This window comes from Hipposideros armiger, unplaced genomic scaffold, assembly GCF_001890085.2.
Source record: "Hipposideros armiger isolate ML-2016 unplaced genomic scaffold, ASM189008v1 scaffold_192, whole genome shotgun sequence".
Lineage (NCBI taxonomy): Eukaryota > Metazoa > Chordata > Mammalia > Chiroptera > Hipposideridae > Hipposideros > Hipposideros armiger.
Genome location: NW_017731542.1, coordinates 908,364 through 933,555, shown reverse-complemented (window position 1 = coordinate 933,555; position 25,192 = coordinate 908,364). Strand labels below are relative to the sequence as shown.

The 25,192-nt window shown below is 42.4% G+C and overlaps 1 protein-coding gene across 1 annotated transcript in view; it reads left to right on the top strand.

Annotated features, from left to right (window-relative positions):
• IMMP2L (inner mitochondrial membrane peptidase subunit 2) overlaps nucleotides 1-25,192 on the top strand; it is a 772,705-nt gene that overhangs the window by 740,148 nt on the left and 7,365 nt on the right. The gene's annotated exons all lie outside the window — the stretch shown is intronic.

Sequence of the window (25,192 nt, the reverse complement as noted above, 5' to 3'; positions counted from 1 at the left end):
CTCCAAGAAGAGCGATTACTTTCTACAGAAATATTTTGTTAGAATCATTACCAGACACACCTGGGGTTTAGCCTCTTTATCCTGAGCTGACTTTCTAGCATAAAACAGAGTATATCTCTGTTTTATCATCCTGTTAACACCCACACCCTAATTCCCATTTGGGCACCTCTTAAAATTGTGTTCGTATTTCTTGCTTTAGGCCTCTTGGTTAATGACACCTTACTATGATTTTCCTCTGAGTTTCATCCAGTAACAATGGTCTGCTCATGCCCACCTTAGCTAATTTCCCAGACATCATGAGATTTCCAGGATTTTAGTTGGCATGCTCCCGGTCATCCAAAATTGTGATTTTTAGACTTCAAACACTGAGATGTAAAATAACTCTTGAGTTTTACAGCTGTCAGAAGCAAGAACATATTGCATTGGTTTAAGCCAAAAATATTTCATCTCCAATTTGATTTACTTGATATTTTGGCTAGAAGTGCAGAAATGCCATAAAATAGTGGGTAGTGATTTTCAGTGTAACTACATAAAACAGTGTTATAATTCAGAACCATACGACAGAGCATGAGATGAACTCTCGCTATTGTAATATGGCCAAATTGACAGCTTCTTCTTATCTAAAGCTGTTTGTTTTCTACGATGATCACAGACCAAGGTCATTTGACGATGCAAATGGCATTCTGTTTCTTTGATCATTCCTTCAAAGATGTTCAGGCAGAATAAAGCGTCTTATGTTTTACTGACATACAAAAAAGGTTATCCTTATAAACATCCCAGACTTAAAAGAATTTCCCATTCATTTGTGCAATTGCTGAGCAGAAAAAAAAAAAAAAAGTTAGGATACATTTTGAGAAAATTGATTCCCCCCCCAGAGCACTATTACTTCATTTGTGAAAATTCTACAGCTTTTAAATTACCTATTAAAAAAATCCTGATTGTCTGTGATACTTGGTTGTGTATTATATGAGTAATACAGAAAAATAGTGGAAGAAAACCTTACTTCTCATCACCTTATAGTACCTGTTCCTGAAGTTATGGATTGTAAGTGTCACCTCCATGTTTGCTTCACTTCTGCGTTGACTCGTCCACACACCATGAGGCTCACCTCAGATGTCACGCGAGGCCAATTAGTGACAACAGTCACACACCCTTCCTTTCTCTCTATTCCTGCACTTTCCTTCCGTGTCCAGCCCGGTGTTGGCCTGTATTCAGACCTTGTTATCTTTGTTCTGAACCTCTCATTCTTAACTCGCTGAGCTGTGTCGTAGTCATTTGATTTCCCAGATTTGGACCTATGTTTCCGAAGGCAGAGTTTTCCTAAATCAGTGTGTTCTGGTGCACGGGCAGTGAATAGACTGGGATGGGTAACAGGTGCGCCTCGATGTAGCCCCCTACAGCTTTAGGTGGCTTCATTGCTTTATCCCAGGGGCCCAATGAACATTAGCATGTTCACGTGTGCCGTGACTGCCCTCGGATGCTTACGCAGTCTTCTCACTGCTCCCGGCTCTTTTATGTAAGCACCTGAGCTGCCCTAATGTCTGTGTGGAACCACACCCAGAGCAGTCTGCCTTCTTTGCTGAGCTCTCTCTCCCATCCTGATGCAGATTGGAATTCAGGGCCATGAAGTCTCTTAGCCTTCAGGTTCCCACAATCCCTTCTCCCTCTAGTTCCACCTGCCCTTCACCCTCTTGAAGCACTTCAATCGCTTCCACTCTTTCCTTTTAAACCTAAAACATACCGCCCTCCTCCTTCCCCACGTAGTCTAACTTCCATCGAGTCCAGCGTGGTCAGTTGCCTGCTTCCTGTCCATTTTCTCGTCCTCCTCTGCCAACTCCCAGGCTTGGACGAAACCTGTCATCCACCTCGCGGTTTCTAGATCAGGGCTGCTGAGTGCCCCTGGAGAAAACCCAACTATTGAAGCAGATTAGTACAGCCGACTGAAAAGCGTGTCATCTCCTCTTCATTGGATCCTGGAGGCTCTTTCTAGGTACCCTTGCTAAGTTCCCTACCTGGGGCCAGAGTTTGCCCCAAATATCTACCGTTCTCTTCCAAATTCCTTCTGTAACCCTAACCCTTCTACAAAGATGGCTTCATTGCTAATTCTGCTGAGGTGCTGCTTATGCAGCGTAGGCTGAGAGATAGGAAGCCCAGGTGTCCTGAATCGTACTTCCACACCGGTAAGCACACCTGTACTTACTCTCATTCTCACCTATTTATACAGGTAAGAGGCACAGATCCCCACCTGGTACCAGGAGCCTGGGAGTTATCTTTGACGCCTCTTTCCCTCTCAGGTTCCATGTTGAATCACTCCACAGACAGGCACCTCTTCCCTCTGGTCTTACACTGTTTCCTCCATCTCTGCTTTAGAGTTCATCCCTCCGTGTCCCAGGAGACTTTATCAATTACATCCTTTTTGGCCTTTGCAATGTCTTCCTCCTTTTGGCCTCTTTCCCAACACAGCAACCTGCTCAGATCTCTTCCAACATGCCCCAAAAGTTCTCAGTGTTGTCTCTTCCTCTAGCTTTCTCTACTACTAATCCCTGTGTTTCTCTCCAGTCTTTTTAAAGACAAATCAATCTACCTTATCTCTGCTGCTTCATTACTCATTTGCTCCCCGATGCATTCTGACTTGGTTCTACCAGCAGAACTCCACAGACCTTGTTCTTGATAAGGTTTTTAACTGACTTGCAAATTGTCAAGTCCAATAGTCACATCCCAATACTACTGTAAGTGATGTCCTCCTTGGAAGGCTCCAGGCATTTGGTTTTCATAGCATCACTCTCTTGGTTGCTTTGTTCATTTACTTAACAATTGCTTACCTACTGTGTTCCAGGTAGTGTAATAGGTGCTGTGGACACACATACCGTGCCTGCCCTGAGAGAGCTTACATTCTGCATATTTTATATTTTAGACAGTGACTTACTTGTCTACCGAGATACCTCCCCATCTTTTAATTAAACCCTTAGTTGTTGATGGTCAGTAGGATCCCGTGTTCTGCCTTCTTTTTCATTCCCAGTGGTCTTTAGACTTACCCAAATCTTCAACAACTTGTATTCCTCATGTTCTTATGACTCAAATATTTCTTCATTCCAGACATCTATCGTGAGCTTTATAAAATTCCGTATTTCTAAATGCATGCTTCTTAACCTGGATTTCCAATTTCAGTAACTAGCACCATCATCTTATATTAGGAATCTGACACTTATCTTTGACTGTTTCCCCCACCCCATTTTTGAAACACATTTAATCAGTGAAAAAATTCTGCAGATTATATCTATTTCATCCTTAACATTTCCAACAACCTTTTACTCTTTCCAGAGTTGATCATCCTTTCTGTTGATAACATTGATACCAGAACTATTGGGATGAAAAAATGACTGTATTGGCATAAAAGTGAAAACTTAGGAAGGAAAATATTCCCACTGTCTTCAGCCCTTTGTATTTTTTTCCCAAGAGATTTTGTAACCTTTTGTCAGGTGGGCCACATTAACTACCTGAGGGAAACCTTTTAGGGCTTAGATAAAATAGATATGATGTCACATATCACAATAAGCACATATGATACATCTTAGTAAATAAAAAACTACCATGAAGTACATTTAAAATTATAATTTTTTTTCAGTCCAAGATATTATCAGACATTTATTCTCTGTTCACCTGACACATTACCAGAAGTCATTTAACAGTCTCATTCCTTTTATCCAGCCAGCTGTTGAAAATAGTGTTTGATGGGGTGTTCGAGGTATTTTAGCCAACTCCGGATTGTCCTTGGTAATGGATCAACGTGGATGGAAGACATTGACAGATTGTTTTAAACTCTTTTCAGCCAAGTAGCTATAAATTCCTCCATCACTAAATCCCTCGTGAAGTCTGTTAATAAAGACAGAAAGCATGTGTCTAATTTCATCTCTTTTTAGTTCTCTGTCATTATTTCTGATGGAAATAATAATAATGAGCTGATGCTGTAGAAAAATGACTACTAAATTTTTATCATTAGATTATACAATAAGTTGACTTTCTTTTTTTTCCCAAAAAAATAAGGGATTTAATCTGGTCTAAGCAAATGCTTTTCTGGAAAGTTTTTTTAGCTTTGGTATCTGCGGTGGAATCAGGGTTAAGTAGCCAAGCGTACAGTACAGGGCAGGGGACAATGTTAGACAAACAGCACACAAGAGCACCTCAGTGACCTTCCAACCTGGTTAACTAACTTAAAGACGATTCTCACCAGTACTTAATTTTTTTCCCCCCAAGATACTTTCAAATTTACTTTTCCTGATAGACTTACTTCCTTTTCTTTCCCTTGAAAAAGGCAATTTATTCTTAGTCTAGCAAACCCAAGTGAAAAGAAATCAAGTGAATGGAAATTGACATTTATAACAGAGAAACTTGACAAAGTGGGTCAGACAAAGTTAACAGTCTAATAGACAGCTTGGCGTGGAGTCTAATGTTCCCCTTGTCATCTGCATTCTGATGGGGATGGTTTGAAGGAGCCCGGCCATGGTGCTGGGTTCACACACATCAGCATGGCTAGGATAGAGTCTCTAAGCCATTAAGACAAGGGAACTATAAGTATTACTGAGAATAGTTTACAGTTACATATTGCATTGAAAATTTGCACTGTTTAATAGGTGTGATAATATTGTAAGAGAAACTTGGAAATGTTAGGAAGGGGTGATATTTCTAAGGGTAATTATTCAACCTGAAGTAACATAGGCTTGATTTTTTTTATTCAGCCATCTTGAAGGTTGTTATTAACGCGTTACATTGGTGATTTCCCACTGCACATACTTAGCTGATATAGTTACTTTGACTCTTTTCTTTAGAAATTATAAAACCAAATGAGAATATTAGGACTTTGAGGAAGTTACTTTTAAAACCTTTTAAAAAAAACGCTTTTAGGAGCTATTAGAAAATTATCCTTTTCTATATAATTAGATTTCAATAAGATTTTGAAGTATCTTACATGTTTTATTTTAAAATCTAGTCATTACCTGAGCAGTAGTCTTCACCAAAAAAGACTTATTAAATATCAAGTTTTTTATTTTCTGAACACAGTATCCTGTTTCTGACAATATTTTGAATTCCTTTGTTCCCCATTGCTTCTCATAGCTCATACTTCCACTAAATTATTTCTACAAGGCAAACTGATCTTGTATATTGATCTATTTAAAAATATGAATGGGCTGCACACTGAGGTTTTGGAATACATAAGTCAAAGGAATTATCTCTGGGGGATGGATGTGTGGGGAAGTGAAGCAGAAATTACACTGGGGAAACCCTGCTGAATTCCGGACCTTTATTTTATTTGTAAATACAACAATATATAGAGAGGAGGAGGAACACTGCCTAACTCATTTGAGAATGCAAGAATTACTTGATATCAAAACTAGACAAAGATATTACAAGGAAAGAAAACTCCAGATCAATATCCTTATAAACATAGACACAAAAATCCTTATCAAAACATTAGCAAATTGAATCCAATAATATATAAAAAAAGAAGAATATTGGCAGTACCAAAAAATGTACATGACTTGTATTCATCTTTTGTTATCAGTGTATATTGAGCATTGCAATTTTAATATAGTTTTTTCCTTTCTTAAAATGTGTGTACATTTTTTCAGCACCCTCTGTACATCATGACCAAGTGTGGATTATCCCAAGAATGTGGTGGTGTTTAACTTTCAAAAGTCCATCAATGTAAATTTTCATATTAACATAATGAAGCACCAAAAGCAAATAATTAACTTAATTGATAAAAAAAAAAACTTGAAAAAACTCAACATCCATTTATAATAAACATTTGGAGGAACATATGAATATAAGGGAACATCCTTATTCTGTTACAAGTATCTATAAAAACCTACAGCAACATCATAGTTAATGATAATGCTTTCATAAAGCATAAAGAATTTCATAATCATAAAATATCATAGTGCTTTTTCTCTGAGATAGGAAATGAGGCATGGATATCTGATCTCACTTTCATTCAGTGTTGTACTGGGGGTCTCAGTACAATAGCATAAGAAAAATAAGAGGTATACAGATTCATAAATAAAAAGTAAAAAATTTGAAAACAATATGATTGCATGTGTAGAAAATACTACAGAATGTACAAAAACACTACTAAACTAATACATAAGTTGAATAAGGTTGAAGAATACCAGTTCAATATACAAAAAAAAATCAATTGTTTTATATATTAGGAATGAAAAATCGGAAATTAGATTCTACAATAGTATTAACAATAGCATCAAAACCATGAAATACTCAGGGATAAACTTAACAAGAATATAGAACACTTATACTCTGGAAACTACAAAACATTGCTGAAATAAATTGAAGAAGATCTAAATGGAAAAATATATTATGTTCTTAGAATGGAAGACTTACTATTGTTAAGATGCCAATTATACATGGTTTGGTTTACAGATTTGATGTAGTGCCAGTCACTTAGATTTTAATATTCATGATTAGCATTAGCTGTTTTCCTGAAAGTATTGCCTATTATATATTTGTCTTCTTTATTTATAAATAATTGCTGAATCAAAAATTTATGTGACTATACAGAGGGTGCCAAAAATATATACACATTTTAAGAAAGGAAAATCGGTATTAAAATTGTAGTACTCAATATATACCGATAACGAAAGATGAATACAAGACATGTGCATACATTTTTTGGCACCCCCAGTATATACACACATACATATATAGGTATATATTGAACCCAAATAAGATGTGAGCCAAAAAGATCCAGATCTGTGTCCTAAATTAATCGAATATGCTACCTTTTAATTAAAGTTTAGAAATCTTTCAGCAGCCTATTTTATTTGACTCTGTGGATATAGGAACAGAAGTAGAGTTAGTACACCATGAGAGGAAGTGAAATTGGCATCATTAAAACCTGGGCTTAAATACTACTTGTTATCATTTGAAATCTGTCTATCATCTTTAATCTTCTAGTTTCTCATCTGTAAAAAGGGATTAACTTTGTTGTCATGTTTTGGGCAGATTTAATGAGATAATGTATGTAAAGTGCTTAAAATAACATCTGACACTTAGTAAGTACTAAATAATTGGTAGCTTTTATTATTATTGATAATGATAGTAACCTACTATCAGGGGCAGTAAGTACTATATACTACATTATATACTACATTATAGGAAGTATCTAATGTTCACTGTAATTGATTTCTAAAACTTGCAGCATGATAGTTCAAAGTGGATAATAACTTCCATACATTTTGTAATAAATGGTCATTACATTTTTGTTTAAGATGGCTTCAAAATGGCCTCGAGCACATCAGAAGTGGAACATACCATGTCATAAAACAGAAAACAGTTTCCTTAACTATAATATTCAAAGTAATTTAGATCAGTTAAAATAGCTTAGATCCGTTAAAAAAAAAAACAGGAACAACAAAAACTATGTTGCAAGGCTTATAAAATGAATACAGATATTTTGCAAATATTCATTTGGTGACATTTCATTCCAGTTTCCCAAAAATGAACTTAGAAAAAATTAAATTACACATACTATATCAATACATAGAAGTACTATTTTGCTGACCATATAAATAAACTTTTAATACTGGATTTGCTTCAATCTTAGAATTAATGGGTGGGCTTTTGTTTTGTTTTTGAACTATAGAAGAAAAGAGAGGTTGAAATAAATGACCTGGTAAGAAAGTCCAGTATCCAATAGATAACCTAATCTGAAGTCAGAGTTCAGGTAGAACCATCATCATTGAGAGCCCGCAATAAGGCAGAAGATAACCTAAGAGATTGGAGATGGGATTGCAGATGCCAAAGTGTTGTCAGAATATTTCTGGCAGTCCAGACTGGCAGGTGGTTATTGACCCGGAAACCCATCCGTGGGTCATGTCTCAACATGGACACACACTCTCTGTGCCGATATTTGGGAGGGCTGTGGGGACTGGTAGGTAGGTAGGTCCTGCCGATATGGAAACCTAGGACTCACCAAAGCCAGGTGGAGTGTACAGGTGGTGTGGGCAGCGGTGTGTGTGGAGGGCAAGGGGTGGACTGGTCTTCACAGAGGGGATGAGAGCTGAACTCGCAGTGCTGTGGACTGACACTCTCAGAATCAAGAAGGGCTTCATGTAAGAAAGCAGTGAGAAAGTCCACTTTGGGGTGATGGGTCCCAGGTCACAGTGAAAGCAAAGGCTTGGGGAGTGCATTAATTTTGTACTGTTCATAACAAGTTACCACAGGCTTAGTGCCTTAAAACATGTCGTGTTTATTATCCCTCAGCCCCGGGGGTCAGGAATCATGGCTGCCTGAGCTGGATTCTGTGCTTAAGGTGTCCTAAGGCTGCAATCAACATGGCATTTGCGCTGTGTTGTCATCTGGAGGCTTGACTTGGGAGGAATGTTTCCAAGCTCATCCTGGTTGTTGGCAGAATTCATTTCTTGGTGGTTGTAAAACTGAGGCCTCTGGCTTCTTACTGGCTGTCAACTGGAGGCCACCCTTAGGTCCCAGAGGCAGCGTTCAGGTCCCTACTATGTGGTCCTCTGTGTTAACACTTTATATCATGGCCATTTGCTTCTCAAGGCCAGCAGGAGAATGCCTTGCACTGCAGTGTGCTCAGACAGTCTTACATAATGCAGTGTAATCATGGAAGGGGCATCCCGCCACTGTTCCCGTATCCCCTTAGTTAGAATAAAGTCATAGGGTCCACCTGCCCTCCAGGAGAGGGGAGCCATGCTCAGCGGGTGGGGACACTGGGGGCCGTCTCAGAATTCCTCCTACCTCAGGGAATGTTCCTGGGTGTAACAAACCATAGGTCCTGATATGTGACTTACTATCACAATTACTATTACTCAGGATATTGGAAAGAATGGGTACTGCAGGACTGAGGGGGGACCGGCACAGGGTTTAAGGCAGAATTTTTTCTACAGGCGGGGTCCCTTCTCAGGACACCCCAGAGAGGCTTGGGAAGCTGAGCAGCGAGGAATAACATGCGGGGAAGGGGTATGGGAAAGGGTAAACGCTATTTCTTCAGTGGATGCCAATTTTTAGCATCCTGGTATGAGACCAAATTAAGGTCACCAAGAATTACAGGCTTTTGATTCCCATCACTTTTGCTACCACAGTCTGTAGCCACTTTGCTGACAGCTGTCAAAGCACTCCGCCTTCACTGGAAATCTATAAAAACAGTTACCATGTCATGACCATCAACTTAAAATACGAATTCAAAGTATGTCTCAAAGTAGCTCAGATGGGCACAAGGCCACAGGCGATTCAGGCATGTGCTGGTCTCTTTCTCTGTGCTTTCGTATCTGTGGAACCGTTGCATGAATTGCACATCGTATAGATTCGAGTTAGGCAGCATTTCATGACTAGAATGGTGTAGTGGAACGATGGGGCAGTGAATACTAATACACATAGAGTGTATTAGTTGTGATTAAATTTAACTATGTCACAGAAAACCTGTTTGGTTCCCCCCTCTGCCTTCCAGCCCTGACCTCCTGAGAACACTCCTTTTGTCCGAGGTGCAACTGAAGTTTCTGTGCCTGCTGAGCTTCCAATGCCATCCTTCCTTCTGAATTCTAGAAAGGATGAAAGGGAAATGCAGTAGGGGTTAAGGGACAGGGTATCCTCTCAGTCCCCCTTGAAGGAGCCTTTTGTGGACCTTCCAGCCATTAACATCCATTTTTATTTCATTGGCCAGTCTTGTTCACAAGGGAGGCTGGGAAATGCAGTCTTTTCTGGTAATTGTCACAGGAGAAAAATCAGGGTTATTGTAATTCAGAGAGAATGAATTCTGCTTATGCAAGTAGAGTCTGTACATACCACGCCCTCTGATCTGGTAGTGCTGTCTACACTGGGGAAAGGATTACCCATCCATCATCCATCCACCCATCCATCATCCATCTGTCCGTCCATCCATCCATCCACCCACCCACCCACCCATCCATCTTTTTACAAGTCTAGACTCTAAAGGTAGAGTCTACAATGAAATGTAGAGTTACAATGAAACACTAAGTCTCATATAGTTAGAGGTAGCTGCTTGGTAAAAATTGTTAGCAAGGGATAATATTAGCTGATGTTTTGTATTGAGATGTAATATTCCTATCTCAATAATGACTAAACCTATGTATTCCATTAGGTAGCAGTTATAGATGATGGATTTGACTTTCCTTTGGAGAGATCATTATTTTCAGTGTATTCTGTGATTATGTCCTGGCTCTCTGTGCCAGTACAGCCAGTGGCTCTAAAGTGGGGAATTGGGATCGGAAGTTGACCGTTGTATCTGCCCTTGAGTTTACTTCCCGGGTCCTGCTGCCTCATGGAATTTTAATGATAAATTCTTCAAATGGAAATTGCTAATGATTTAAAATATTGAAAGGCACATTTTTTATAATGAATGCTTTGACAAAGATTAGCATACAGTGACACGTACAATTGGCCATGGTATTTTAGCAATAAAATATTTAAGCCTCCCAAATTATTAAACAAGACAGCTTAGATGTATACACTGTACAAAGATAACATGCTGTGTTTAGCAGTTTTCTTCCAAACGGTATTCACAAAGTCACTCTTATTCTTTTGAGATAATTTCTTAAGAATCACTTCTGTTTTGGTCAGTTTTATTAAAATTCCAAACCATGGAATAGCGTTTTAAACCAACAAAATATTCTGTTGTGGTTCTGTTGGAGTTTCCTTCTAACTACCCTGTAAGATAAACGAGCCATCCATTTAGAGGAATGAACATTTTAATGTAAAGTTAAGCCTTTATTTAGGTTCTCCTATGTTTATGGTCATGCCATCATCAATATGCTTCAGGGATAATTGTTGAATCCTCTGTGAATCCACCTACATCTGCATTTATCCCGATGTATTTCCACTTTAACTATTAGGATGTGAAATACTTGTGAAATGCTTGGTTGAAATCAATATGCACAGTGTCTACAGCACTTCTTAGATTTATAGTCGAGATACCTAGCCACAAAGGAATTGAGGCTAAGTTGGCATAACTAGTTGGCAGCAAACTCATAGCTTCTTCTGGTTGATTTCATTTCCCCAAGTGCTCACCGACCATTTGCATAACAGACTTCAATTGAATTTCCACCCTTCCACTTTTATGGGTGTCTCCTAGGCATCTAATGCTCCTCCCTCAGGCTTCATTGCTGTCAGTTGGCCATTTCCACCTGGATGTTCTTCCCGCAAATGTAATATGTGCAAAATGGAACGCATGTCTGTGCCATATCCGCCTTCTAATTACCTACAGTACCTCGTTTAGCTAACGAACCAATTACTCTCCCAGTTTCCCCAGCTCAAATTCATAGAGTATTCCCTTTGTCCCCAACTTCCAATAAGCTTTCTAATATCTGTTTTATCTGTCCCCTTTCTCCTATCCATGGTCTTTATCTCAAGGCAGGTGCAATTTCCTCTCACCTCCACTCTTAGAGGTGACTTCTAACTACTCTCCCTGCCTACAGCCCTTTGTTCCTCTAATCAACCAGACATACTGGCCAGATTGGTTTTCCTGAAGCTCAGCTTATGTCATTCACTACTTAGAAAGCTCCTTGGCTCCCCCATTAGCGAAGGAATAGGTCCAGACTCTTTCGCCGGGCACTCAGGCACTTGTCTGGACACAGCACTCCCTCCAGCTTCATTGCTTGTAGAGTCTTCTGTGCACATAAGCCTTGTGTTTCCCTGTGCTTGTTCACCCTTCTTTCCCCCACCGCATCTCTGATCATTCAGTAAGGGACAGTCCAAATGGTGATGAAGCTTTTGGAAAGTAATTTCTTCTTCCTCCGAATAATCCTGATACTTGATTTACCTCCAACATGACACAAGGCCTTCTGAAGGGCACGGCTATAGCAGAATGTTAGCCTTCGGAGACAGAGATGTCACCTTATTATGCAGCGCCCACAGTATGTCACCTGTGGAACACATGGTTCACCTTTTGTCTCTGTTTTGCTTCCTTAATTGGGAAGCGTTGGTCTTAGCGGTCTGTCTGACTAGGTCGCGTGTGTCTTCCTTTCATAATTCTGTGGCTTCTGAGTGTGTCTGCCCTGTTAACCTCGTGAAGCACCTACGTTATGACGCCACTCTCAGGTCTGGACTATTTCTATAAACATCCCCCTCTCTGTCATGTACTGCTGCTCCCTCCCTGCCAGCACCCTCTCCGCCCCTACCCTCCCCATCTCTTAAAAAATGGATTTAAGAATTTCTTTAACCTTTGAGACTATTATTTATTCTTTATTTGAGATGAAAGTCACACAGTTTCAAATTCACTACTTAAAGGGAACGATTCTGTGGCATTTAGTACACTTATAATGCTGGACACCCACTACCTCTGTGTAGTTCCAAAACATGTTCATCACCCCAGAAGGGAGACCCTATATCCTCTATGGATTTACCTACTCTGGGTATTTCATATAAATGGAGTCATGGAGTATATGACCTTTTGTGTCTGTTTTTTTTTTTAATTTTTTTCACATAGCATAATACTTTTGAGGTTTATCCATGCTTATGTATCGGTATTTCATTCCCTTTCATAGTTGAGTAATATTCTATTGTATTTATATATCTGCATATATCACATTTTGGTTATCCAGTTATGCATTAAGGGATTTTGGGACTTTCCACTTTTAAGTATTGTGAATAGTGCTTCTATGAACATTCATGAACAGTATTTGTTTTTAATTCTTTTGGATATATACCTAGGGGTAGAATTGCTGGGCCTTTTTTTTTTTTTTCCCTGCATTACATCTCTTCTCTTTTGTATCTGATTTTATCTGGGTTTACGACATCTTTATCCTGTGGGCAAGGCTGCCAAACACTTTCTCCCGTGTCTCCTTAAGAATGTGCTCTGTCCCTTCCAGGAGCCCAAAATTCCAAAATTAGAAGTCACCATCTCTTTCCCATGTGGCATTGCATTCTCCAGGGCCTCTCGATGTGGCTTGGGGTTCTCACAGCATGATGATCTCAGAGTCACCATGCTGATATGATGGCAAGTTTCTAAAAGGCAAGAAGACAGAGTTGCTAGTACAGTGAAGTGCTGTGACCAGAACTGATCAAACAGTCACAGGTACCCGTCCCCAGGCAGATTCAAGCGGATGAAGAAACAGACTCCATTTTTGGAGGTTGGGGGATGGAAAGATAACATAGCAGATGGGCATTTGGGTTGAGACATATTTTTGTGGTCATCTATGAAAAATATAACCTGCCATTCGTAGTTTGTTTACTTATAAGGAAATAAGTAGAATTGTTTATGTATACAAGTTTTGACTATATCATTAAAAGTGTAGAATTTTAAAAAATGATTTTGAAAGACATATCCCAATGAAATAAAAATATCTAAATTTTAAAATAATGTTATGAAACATGTTTCATGCTAAAATTAATAGATCTGTGTGTTCAGCCATGCATATTTAGTCATTCCTTCCTAAGCTAGCCTTGTGTGGGGAATGTCATTATTTGTGACATTTTATTATTTCTCTATAAAGGAAATATTTATTTAGTGCCTCCTATGGGTAAAATATTACATTGAGTACTTTAAAGAACAATAAATATGGATTAGAAATGGGTTCTGCCTTAGAGGACCTCATAGTCATGAAAGGAAGATAGACCATAACTGTATAAATAAGGTAACAAGAGAGACATCATATTGGCGGTGGAAGAGAGTCATTTTATGAAAGCTTTATGGAACCTGTTGCGGAAAATCATGGAGGTGGTGGTAAAGAACGCCTAGAGGAATGTCAGGAGCAGAGGCATGGATGGAGAGTAACTAGGCAACAATTGTGACTACTTCCAGTTGGTTGTAGTTGAGGGCAGTAGTTTTCTAGCTTTGGCTGTCACCGAAGTCACCAAGGACAACTTGTGTAGGGCATTGGTAAAGGAATAGTTAGAGAAAAGACTGGAAAATAGGTAGGTGGGCTTAATACTGTGGCAGGACCTGAATGTTACGCTGTGCATCTTTTAGTTATGTTAGTAGGCAGTGACAACTACTGAGGGTATGTTCATCGTGGGAGGACCTGGTTGAAGCCAAGCTTTAGAAAATTCACCTAGACCAGTGTGTGTAGCAATTGGAGCTAAACAAGGTTGGAATTGAGGAGTTGGTGCAGAGGCAGTCAGAACCTGTCTCTGGATGGCGGTGGTAAGAATGGAAAGGAACAGAGGGACTCAAGCAATGAGGACCCTGGCAACTAAGGTGACACAGAGACAGAAGTCTAATTATGACTCTAAGGCTCCCATTAAAGCTGGATGAAAGGGAGATCCCTAATCTACAAGCCAGGGTAAGATATCCACTTGGGAGAACTGATGATGAGTTGCTGCGCTGCAATCCATGGTGTCTGTATAATGAGGAGGACGTCCCACAGGGAATGTCCTGCAGGCCACAGAGGATCAGGTGTGCAGGTCAGAAGGAAGGCTGAGGCTGGTAAAACAGACTTAAGGGGTATCGGCGGAATGGTAGGAGTTGAAGATATGGCAGCAGATGAGTTCACCAAGGGGAAGCATATAAAGAGATGAGAAAAATATAGAAGACATCGCCTTGGGGGGATATGTATATTTGGGGAACAGGGGGTGATGATAAGGCAGCAAAACTGTATATCGTGTTCAGAGCACTAGGAAGAGAAATAAGGTCATCATTGGGGGTGACTTACTAGCAGGGAGTGAGCCGCAGGACTGAATAATGCATGGGAGGATGGCAACTGAGACAGACTGAAGCCCCTGGAAATGTTGGTGATTTAAGAACACAATTCTGTTAAGTAGTGAAAACAGAAGCCAGCAGAGGTTAAGTTAATGGGTCAGTGATCAGGCACTGGTGCCATTTATAATGCAGTGCTATTTTGCTAAGAAAATTTATTCTTCCAATGGACCTTTAAACTGGTATTGAAGAGCTGGGAGAAAATTGAGAGTATTGCCCATTTACCTAAAAGCATATTCTGTGTGATTTTTCATACATGTAATTGAAAGCAACAGTGGAGTCCCCCATTCTACTTTTGTTCATTACTGCAAATGCCTTTACCAGAGGCAGAGGTCTCTTAGGGATGTTACCTTAATCCAAAGGATTGTGTTTTTATTGAGCTCATCTGAAATTGGAAACACTCCTTCACACTTCAGCTCTGTATGAGAAAATGAAACATAACAGCAACCATGTTTTACTGCTATTGTAGATAGAGTTCTTAAAGGAAATTTATTGGAGCAAGATGTCTTGCAATCATTTTTATACTTACAAACCAGTGTCACAAGCTAGCTCAACAGTTTCTTCCAAAGGCATAACTCCTAATTGGACAGTTAAAAATCCAGTTAACAATGAGATACAGTATAATGTAGCCATTTTCAAAACCTCATTTTCTTACCTCTTGTCGTTATTGCATTACACCTCAGCTTCATCTGTACCTGACTTACTCTGGGGCTATCAGAGCCATTAATATGTAGCTGGGCTCTGCGCTGCAGCTTCATACACGTTATATACTTTCATTCTTGTGGCAACCTTGCAAGTTGATATTGCTGTTCCCATGTTCACAATAAGAAAAATAAGACTGAAAGAAGTGCAGTAACTTAGCAGAGTGGGTTCTGTAGTAGGTGTCCAGTGGGACTCAGTGGTGCAGTGTCCCTGGTCACCAGACCCTGGTGCTCCAGGTGTGTCCCTTGTGTGGGTTGTGTGTGCCATCCTGTTGTAGTTGAGATTTGATTGCTGTTTATACATCATTGGGAGGGATTGACCCTCAGGCTGATTGGTTGTAAGGGTTGGCTGTGAGAACAGTGGAGGAGCTGTTGTGCAGGGGCTGACCCTACATTGCAGGGTTCACGCTAGCAGGGCCCTGGTGCCTGCTCACTCTGCCCTTTGGGTGTGTCGTCCTTGGAGGTGGCTGGGCAATAATATTGTAATAACTATGTATGGTGTCAGATTGGTACTAGATTTATTAGTGTGATAGATGGGAGGGAGTTTGGGGGGCAACGGATGAAAAATGTGAAGGGATTAAGGAGTACAAATTGGTAGTTACAGAACAGTCATGGGGATAGAAAGCATAGGGAATATCATCAATAGTATGGTAATAACTATGTATAGTACTAGGTGGGTACTAGTCAGGGGGATCACTTCTTAAGTTATATAAATGTCTGACCACTATGCTGTACACCTGAGATTAGTATAAAATAATATTAACGTCATTTAGTTGAAACATTTTAAAAGGGGAGGAAAAGTAAAGGGGAATAAAAGATTCAAATCTCCAGGTATAAAACAAGTCATGGGGATGTAATGTACAGCATGGGGAATACAGTCAATAATATTGTGATAGCGTGGTATGGTGTCAGATGGTTGCTGGACTTATCTTGGTGATGACTACTTTAGGTTTATAAATGTGAAATAACTATGGTGTACACCCAAAACTAATATGATATTGTATGTCAGCTATATTTTTTAAAAATCTTTTTAAAAAGAAAAAAAAGAAGTTATCAGAGATGGCCAGCCATTAATTTTCAGAGTCTGGACCCCAACGCGGTTTTCTGACTCCAGAACTTGGGCTCTTTGCGCTCTGCTCCTGACCTTCACTCTGGTTCTCTTCCTTGTCTGTCTGTACGTCACGGTGCTCCAGGAACGCAGGCTGTGTGCTGAGTTCTCAGGGATGGTGATTAGAGGGGAAACTCGGTTTGTGATGAGTTTGACTTGTGACATTTCCTCCATCCCCTGGAATCAAAACATACCTTTAAAGTGATGAAACAGTTGTCTTTTCTGGTTAAAGGAGACATAGTAAATCTAAGTGGGGGGAGGGGAAACACTTAAAGGAAAAGGGGAGCTAATTGGAGCTGTAGTTTCTGATACCAGTTAGCGCTGGGTGCAGTGGGCTAACTATAGCCAGAATTTGCATGAAAAGGTTTTACCCAGAGGTGGGCAGGCTCTACTCCTGGTGCTCTGTGAATACCTCATTCCACTCCACTTCAGTAGGGACATGATTGATGATGGTTTCTTAACAGTGGGCGGTGGCACAGAGCATGCATGGAGACAAAAGCAGCGAGTAGGCTGCAGCCTTCATCATCTCTAGCTGAGCTCTTCCATTAACAGAGTGGTGCACGGGCCAAGGTGCTGAATGCAGAGGTACATGTATGAAGGGCCATGTATACCATACCAGGAATGAAACCTGGGTTTCATTCTCAAAGTCTCCTTTCTCTCCTTCCTCCTAGACACAATCCCATGTCTCGTTGGCACCATTGCAAAACATCCCGAGTATCCTCCTGCCTTTTCTTGCCTGTCCTGAGATGGCAGTCAGGGGTGGGATCTCCTGTTGGTTTAGAACCTCTCTCTCTCTAATCCTGCAGTGGCCTGTGTCACTCACCAGGTCGCTCTCATTTCCTGCAACCTCCACTTCTGCCAAACACACCCCATGGATCAAGCCTGTGACAACCACCATCCCCTGTGAGTTGCAAGCTCAGCGTCTATGGCTCATACATCTCGCTGGATTTAGGATGCCATGCCCTGTGCTATGCACACAGTAGGCTTTTACATCTCCATTGTGTGAAATGAAAGGAGGGCCCTAAGAGTCGCCTGCATTTCTTCATTTTCCAGGGTCTTTTACGCACGTGGACTTAACTACCTCGCTGTACTAAGCACTGGCTTTCCTGTCACTGCCAGCAAGCGTTCCTATAGCCCAGCGGCTATTGACATGTCCTCCTGCTACAAATCGGTGACGCTTCCCAAGCAGAGTGGGTGGATGTGTGCGGACGTAAATGAAAGGCCTTGCTTTTCCCTGGCATAGAAGCAGGTCTTACAAGCACTGGTGGAGGGCCCCCTGGCCAACATTTCAGATTCCAGGGCTCTCTACCTATTTCATTGACAGGTATGGTGACAAGGGCTTGGGACTGGGAGCCTGCGCTAGGATGAGTCCCAGCCCTAACTAACGGGTGCCTGCGGGCAGCATTGCTGAGCCTTGATCTCCTCACCTGTGGGAACGGGGATTAGGCTTCCTTTCTAATATCCATATAAACACTACTCTTGCTCCAGTATTTTCATGGCAGTGTAGCAATTGGGTATGTTGGTTGCAAATAAGGACACGAGCCTATCCTGACTTTGTCTCGTTCATCCTGACTAATTTAAGCAGAAAAGATGTCATTGGAAGGATATTGGATATTTCACTGAGTAGATGGGATAAAAACCAGGCTCGGAAGTTGGGCAGTTAGCAACCTAGGACACCATTATGTCACACACAGGAGCAGGATGATGTGTTGGGCAGTTGGTGTCAGTGGGCACTTCTGGCACTGACGTTTCTGTCTGCCAGCAATCGGGTTGCTTCTGTGTGTTTGCATCACTCCGTCCATGTTCCCAGTCCCCGAGGTGCGTGAACCCGGCTGAGCCTTCCTCCTCGCCGCTGGCAGTGGAGAGAAGGAATAGCTAGACCACCCAGCTTGAGTAGGCGGCAGTGCGCGGGGCCACACAGACTGCAGAGGTAGTTAAGACGGGTGGTGCCGGGTAAGTACACGGAAGGCAGCAGGTCTCAGTCCCTTAACTTAGTGGCCATGTGTGTTGACCCCTTTTTAGATGAAAACGTGCTCCTATGTGCTATTCGTTAAGGGGGTGCCGTGGAGGAGAGGACGTCTCCATGGGAGGAAGGCTCAGTGTGGCCCACTTTCCCTCTGGGTCCAAACTGTGGGATGTTCTGTCTTTCCAGAGAAGTCTTCCTGTAGGAACGGGATGCGCAGAACTACAAAGAGAGGCTTTCTTCTCAGGGAAAAATGATTTATGGAGGTTTAGCTAAAATGTGTCATTAGGCACCCTGATATACACTTGAGAGCTCCATTCACTGAGGGGCAAACTTTGAGGCCGACTTTGACAGAGATCTTGAAAGGCCTCTGAAGGGCGGCATGAGCCTTTGTGCAGGGAGAGGCATTCTCAGAAGCCAGGGCTCTCCTCCAGCACCTACATGACAGCCAGAGACACGACATCCTGAAGTCTAGCTCACAGATGGACGAGGGTAAAATGCAGTAGTTCAGATGGATTCAGAGATCGCTGGGCATGAAGGAGAAAAGATCTTGCATTTGTGTGCTGGGTCTCTGTTTCTGCTTTCCCTGTAGAGTTGATAAGGTTGGAGTTGGGATGGTATGTTTCTATGTAAAACTCTCAATGGCTTGGATGCTTTAAAAAATGCATTTTGGAAACACTGTTGAAGTCAGTTTCCCTAATTCTCACATAGTCTAATGTTTCTTTTCCATTTAATGTTGTTCTTAAACAGCAGATTAAAAAAGGAATAGGAAGAATGCGATAAATTTTCAAATCAGTGAAAGAAACAAAAAATCTGACAGCTGCCTTTCGTATAGAAAGAGAGCATTTATTATAGTAAGCATTTGCAATGCACCAGTACTTTATACTTTATTAAATTATTCCAGTATCCTCGTAAGAATGTCTAAACCTGCAGAAACATTTTGTAAGGTCTATTAGAATTTATTTGAGCCAAACAGAGGATGCACGTGGAAGCAAGATCTCAACAGCCTGAGAAAGACGCTTCCCAGAATGACAGTTTGCAGTTTCTTTTATGCATTTGGAATGAAGTGGGGAAGAAGGCAGATGACATGAAGGTGGGGAAAAGCCAGTGGGGCTGGGATTTCAGGCTAGTTAACAAATCTGTCATGTTCTGGTGACAAGAAGGACAGTGGATGGCTACTCCCGACTTACAGGTGCACAGCAAGAGTGTGGGGCCAGGAAATTTCTCTAGCCACAAACAACACAGAACAGACCTTGTATATCAAAAACACAGTTGAAAGAAATGCTTCTGACAGGTCATTTAAAGGGCATCCTATCTGTCCATGCCTTCAGGTTACCTCAGTCCTTACTAGGGGCGTAAGTTAGGTTTTTGCATGACATACAAGCCTAGTTGCCTTAGTCTCTTGCAGAACAATGTTCACCTAATCGTCAGCAAGTTGAATAGAGCTGTTTTGTTTCTTTTAATATTTTTATTGGGCAATTGGGGGATGGGAACAGTGCTGGGGAATTAGGGGAAGGGGAATAGACAAGTTGTCGTTTTGTTCTTCAGTCTAGTTGTGGAGGACGTTGCTTCACTGGCCCAAGTTGGCACCATCATTGCGCTCTTCCCGGGTGAGGCAGATCAGTCGCCGGCTTCTGGACAGCCGCTCACAACGGCTGCTGGCTACACATGGTAGCCCATGGCAACCCACTGCCACAGGGGCTGCAGCCTGCACCGTCGCCAGTGACTCACGGCAGCCCAGCTCCAGGTTGAGCTGTTGTTCAGCATCTTAGCTGTGGAGGGCAATGTCACTGGCCCTCATAGGTGGGATCCGAACTGCGGCCCTCTGGTGTCCCAAGCCAGTTCTTAACCATTGCGCCACTCGGCTGGCCCTGCTTTTTTTTTTTTTTTTAAATTGGGGATTACTGGGGAGCAGTGTGTTTCTCCAGGACCCATCAGCTCCAAGTCAAGTAGCTGTTTCAATTTAGCTGTGGAGGTTACACCTCAGTGGCCCATGTGGGAATCGAACCAGCAACCTTGGTGTTATGAGCACTGTGTCCTGCTCTCTAACCACCTGAGTACCTGATCTAATCAACCATCCTGAATCATGCATCTGCCTTTTTGGGGGAACCTCTTGCAGTGGAACTGGCCCATTTAGATACTTAGACTATCCTGTGGGAGACCGCCTGTGAGGAATAGTGTGTAGAAATGTACTCAGATAGAAACGGAGTTTCCCTCACCACTTGGGACACTGCCTCCCCCGGGGAAAGCTGGGTAAGCGCGTTTTCTTCCTCACTTCGGCCCCTAGAGGCCAAGCACGGAGTGTGGCACACTCCACAGCAGCCATCTTGACCCTTGTAGTTATCCCTTTTATTTATCTTCTTTTGTTCCTGGTTGGTGGTTTTGTAAACTTCCAAACTTTCTTTTTGAAAGATGGACTAGAAGAGGGATGGGAAGTGGGGAGAGGTGGAGACGGGAGGCCAGATAACCGCCCATATGAGTAGAGGTCCCAGGGCAGAGGAGCGGCTGCGTCCACCACAGCACAGGACTGGCCTGGATACGGGGTGTCTTATTGTCCCAAATGCTCTCTGGTCAATGGCTGTCCAGTCTGTCATAGAGGCTGCCTGCCCAGTTGGCCAAAGTATGGTTTAAAACCACAGCAAACAAAACTTTTACACCTCTGTCCTCCTCAGTTTATATGAACGGGTTATCTCCTACATAAAACTAGCAGGTGGGAACACAAGTAAATAACGAGGCGTTGGTCAGAATGTCCACCCACCGCCGTTTAGTGTGGATTCTGTGAGTTGCTAACTATCCAAATTATATTCAAGCATTTCATCACCTGCTTAATCAAGCTGCAGAATGAAGAGTTTAGGCCACTTCAACGGCAGTGATTTGATTAGGTGGTGAAGAGACTGGTGCAGAAACATCAATCCTGGGAAATTAATTCATGAAAATTAGCTGCAGATGCCCTCGGGGCCTGCTTTGTCTCTATTTTTGCATAAAATGTTGAACTTACTACTTGCTGGAGGTGGCTTCTGGGGGACTAGCATGATTACGCAGGATTCTGTCGTTACCTGGTGAGACTTGTGGAGAGGCCGCGGAGTGACCTGAAGATGCATTCTGATTAGAGCTAAGTTGTGAATGGCAAAATTGCTTGGAGATGATTAAAGTTAAGATTGCTGGTAATGAAGAAAACACTTGTCCCAGAAAAGGTCTCATTTGGAGTCTTTTGTAAAGCATATGGTTTTACTTTTCAATGGCAAATATTAGGTTGTATCAGCCTATCGTGTTGTCTCAATTTCGAAATTTAGTGGCGGACAAGGAGGGCTGGAAGAATGTGCTAGATAAAAACCTGGCAGGGGATGTCACAGGAGAGAAAAGTCCCCAGAAGCCACTGGAGCCAGTTTAGATGCATCTGCCCAGTGGAGCCTTCCCCGAGCCTGACCTCCCAGGGCCCCTGGCTCCTGTGTGTGGTAGTTTGATGCTTTGTTTAAACATCTGCGTTCCCACCAGATGAGGAAGTCTTAGACGGCAGGGGTCATCTTTATGATCTGTGTATATTTCCAGCATCTAGCAGGGTACCGTCCCACCAAGGATGGAGCCCGTAATTCTGATTACAGGGGTCTTTGGTCAGTATTCACCTTTGCAGGCACTTAAAGCTATTGATGCTGCCTCTTAAGCTTTGGAGGGCAGGTGTGTTTCGGAGCTCCGGCTTTTCAGACATTGGGAAGGTGGTGTCTGGGTGAAGCAGCAGCGTCTGTAAACAAAGTCTACGCCATTCGCAACGCCCCCCCCGCAGAGTCTGGGGTGGCCTCTGCAATCAGGCTCATTACCATCCCTATGGCAGAAATCATGAATTGGCACACAGCGCGGGATAAAGACTATAATTTCATAGGTTGGGGCAGGTTTTGCGACCAGCCGATTACAAAGACTTGAATTATGTTGGAGTTGCAGGGGAGGTCCAGGGGGCCTGCACAGCATCTTCCAGAAGGAAATTCTCGTCTCAGGGAAATACTGGCAGGTGTGAGGACCCTGACTCTTGTCAGTTCAGTTCCGAGCAAGAAAGCATTGCCGGCTTTTCCTGGTATGGCGACATGTTTCCATAGCTGGCACTGATAGTGGGGTCCCCACAGGAGGGGACAATGGAAGTGGTTCATTGCCTACAGAAAAGCGTACCCGTTGTGCCACTACTGCCTCTGTTACCTAACTTGCCTGTTCCTTCCCCTCTGTTCTAACCTATTATTTCTCCTTTTTTCTAGAGCCTCCTTGGTCCCCACGTCTCTTCCTATATAGTTTTGCTTACAACTTATCTGGGAGTTTCTCTACTTTGCTGTTTGTCTTTGGCTGGTGACCCTTATGCCTCAAGCAAAGCTTTGCTCTTAGCGTGCCAGACAGTCCTTTCTGGAACGGAAGCAGCCCCTGCACGGGGTTTTGTTTAGAGGAGTCCTGTTTATCTGCCAGTGTGCGTAGAGAAGCATCTTGGGAGTGTGCGCGGATGATAAACAAGCCGCTGTTGTTTTCTTTATGACTCTTGTCTAGTGTATAAAATATGTTGATGACATTTCAAATCTGTATGTTAATCCACACTTAAAAATACAGCAGGTAGCATCATTTCTATTCAGTCATTTTAAAAATATCTTTTGCATAGTTTTTAAACAATGCAGATCCTTATTTTTCATGTGCTATTTGTTTTGTGCCTGCCTTTATCTCTAATTCTGTTTGATTGACTGAGACCATGCGTCTGTTTCCGTGAGGAGTCACAAGACGGTTAGTTCACTTTTATGCTATTTGTTGGAGGCATCATTTTGTCTTCCTCCCCACCCCACCCCCCACCCGGCCCCACTGCGCTGCTTTTGAAGATGTGCCTTTAGTGGTGGTGTTATTGGTAATGTGTAATGTTGACATTAGCAAAAGCTGTGGTGCCCACACAGGTGGGGTCTTGACTGCCCTCTGTTGGGTGACCCTGGCACACACTGCTGAGGTTGACCTTGCACACACGTGTCTCCTCTGTGAGGAGAGCATGGCCCTACCTGTGCTTGGCTGTATTGTGTTTTCCTGGATGACTGATGCCAAGACGCAGGAGGCTTCTCTCCTGATGCCTGGCACTGTGATGCTCTTTACTCTCCTCCTGGTAATTGGAGCCCTCCTCCCCTGCCCGGGGCGGTGACCAGTGCGCGGTCCAGCCAACACCCTCAGGATTGCTCGTGGGTGCTCGGTACCCTCTCCACCCACTGACAGCGGCCTGCTCCGTACCCGTCCCAGCAGTGGTGGTTGCTAGGACATGCCCCTGTGTGGCATCCCAGACCAGAAGGAGCTAGGCCACTTCGTCAAGACAACACTGAGAAATGTTACCTGGCCAATATGATAGCAGATTGGTGGTGTATTCTAGAACATTTCAGTGTTGGAGGAGCCCAAATAGGGGTCAATCACCCCAGTAACCCCTGGGACTCATCCCGGGAGACTGGTGGTTGGTTGTAAGGAGTTTCTCTCCTCGTTATTGTTCTGTTGTGCTGGAGGTAAGAGATAATCCAGACCAATTGCCTTTGCAACATTTTTTTAAATTCTTAAGAAACATATCATAAAAATCTTAGATCTGTGCACTGCATGTAAATGTGTTTGGAATTGCAGACTGGAGGTTTAAAAATTCTTTCTTTTGTGATGAGTTTACTGTCAGTCCCTGGTGGCAAATCATCCCCAGCTACTGGAGCTCTCATGTCACTTAGTATTGTGTTCTAAGGTGCTTCCCAGGGGCGTAATCTGGGAGGACAGCACAGATCAGAGCAGGAAGGTGGGCGCCACCTGTGCTGCTGGACAGACCCTCCTACTGAGAAACCGTGACAATGAAGGAAGGACCTGGTGTCAGGCTGGAAAGCTGTGACTCCTCTCGGCTTCAGGAAGCCAGAAAACAGTGTTCCTCAAAGTTTGGATAGCGTTCCAGTTCGATTTGACTTTCAAAAATAATTGTGGGAAATTTAATAGTGTAGAATAAATATCCTCAGACTGTGCTTTGTTTATGTGGAAATTTCTCTCTCTTATGCTGCTAAGTAAATTCATCAAAGGCAGATTTTATTTGCTAATAGTGCATATAAAATGTGTATCTCCTTTTTAGAAAGCGTTTTAATCAAATGAACTTGAAAGCTTTGTGTTTCATCTCCTTTCTCATATTGGGCTTCTTCTGACCCTTGCTCTAGTTCTGAATATCTTGTTAAAAAGGTCTTTCCTAGCCTGTCCCCTCTCTCCTACCTCTGGGCTCTTGTGCTTTTACTTGTCCTCATCTTCTCTGTGCAAGCCCTTTGTCTTGAAGTCAAGGTTGGGAGTGTTGTGTAGACGGTAGGCCAATGAGAAGTGGATGAAGGGAACCCGAGTAATACACTCCCTGTGACTCAGGGACCTGAAGGAAAGGCTGGCTCCTGAGGGCTGTGTCTACCAGGTGCCGAAATAGCTTCTCTGTGGAGCCAATTCAGTGGAAGACCCACGATCCAGTATAAATGTAGCCGTGTGGACAACACAAACCAGGGGACTGATAGCACTGGTGACTTTCCAGCCAGTCATTCTGGTGTTCCCCGGAGCAGGGATATCCAGTGGGTGTGGGCAATGATCCCCAGAATGCAAAAAAAAAAAAAAAAATTAAATAGAACTTTGAATCTAAAAAATAAGAATTTGAGCTTTTAGTTTTAAGGACCATTTAGTTTTAATGTTAATAGTGTGTGTAAAGAGAGGTGAATTCTCAGATATTTTTGCTAATGGAGTAC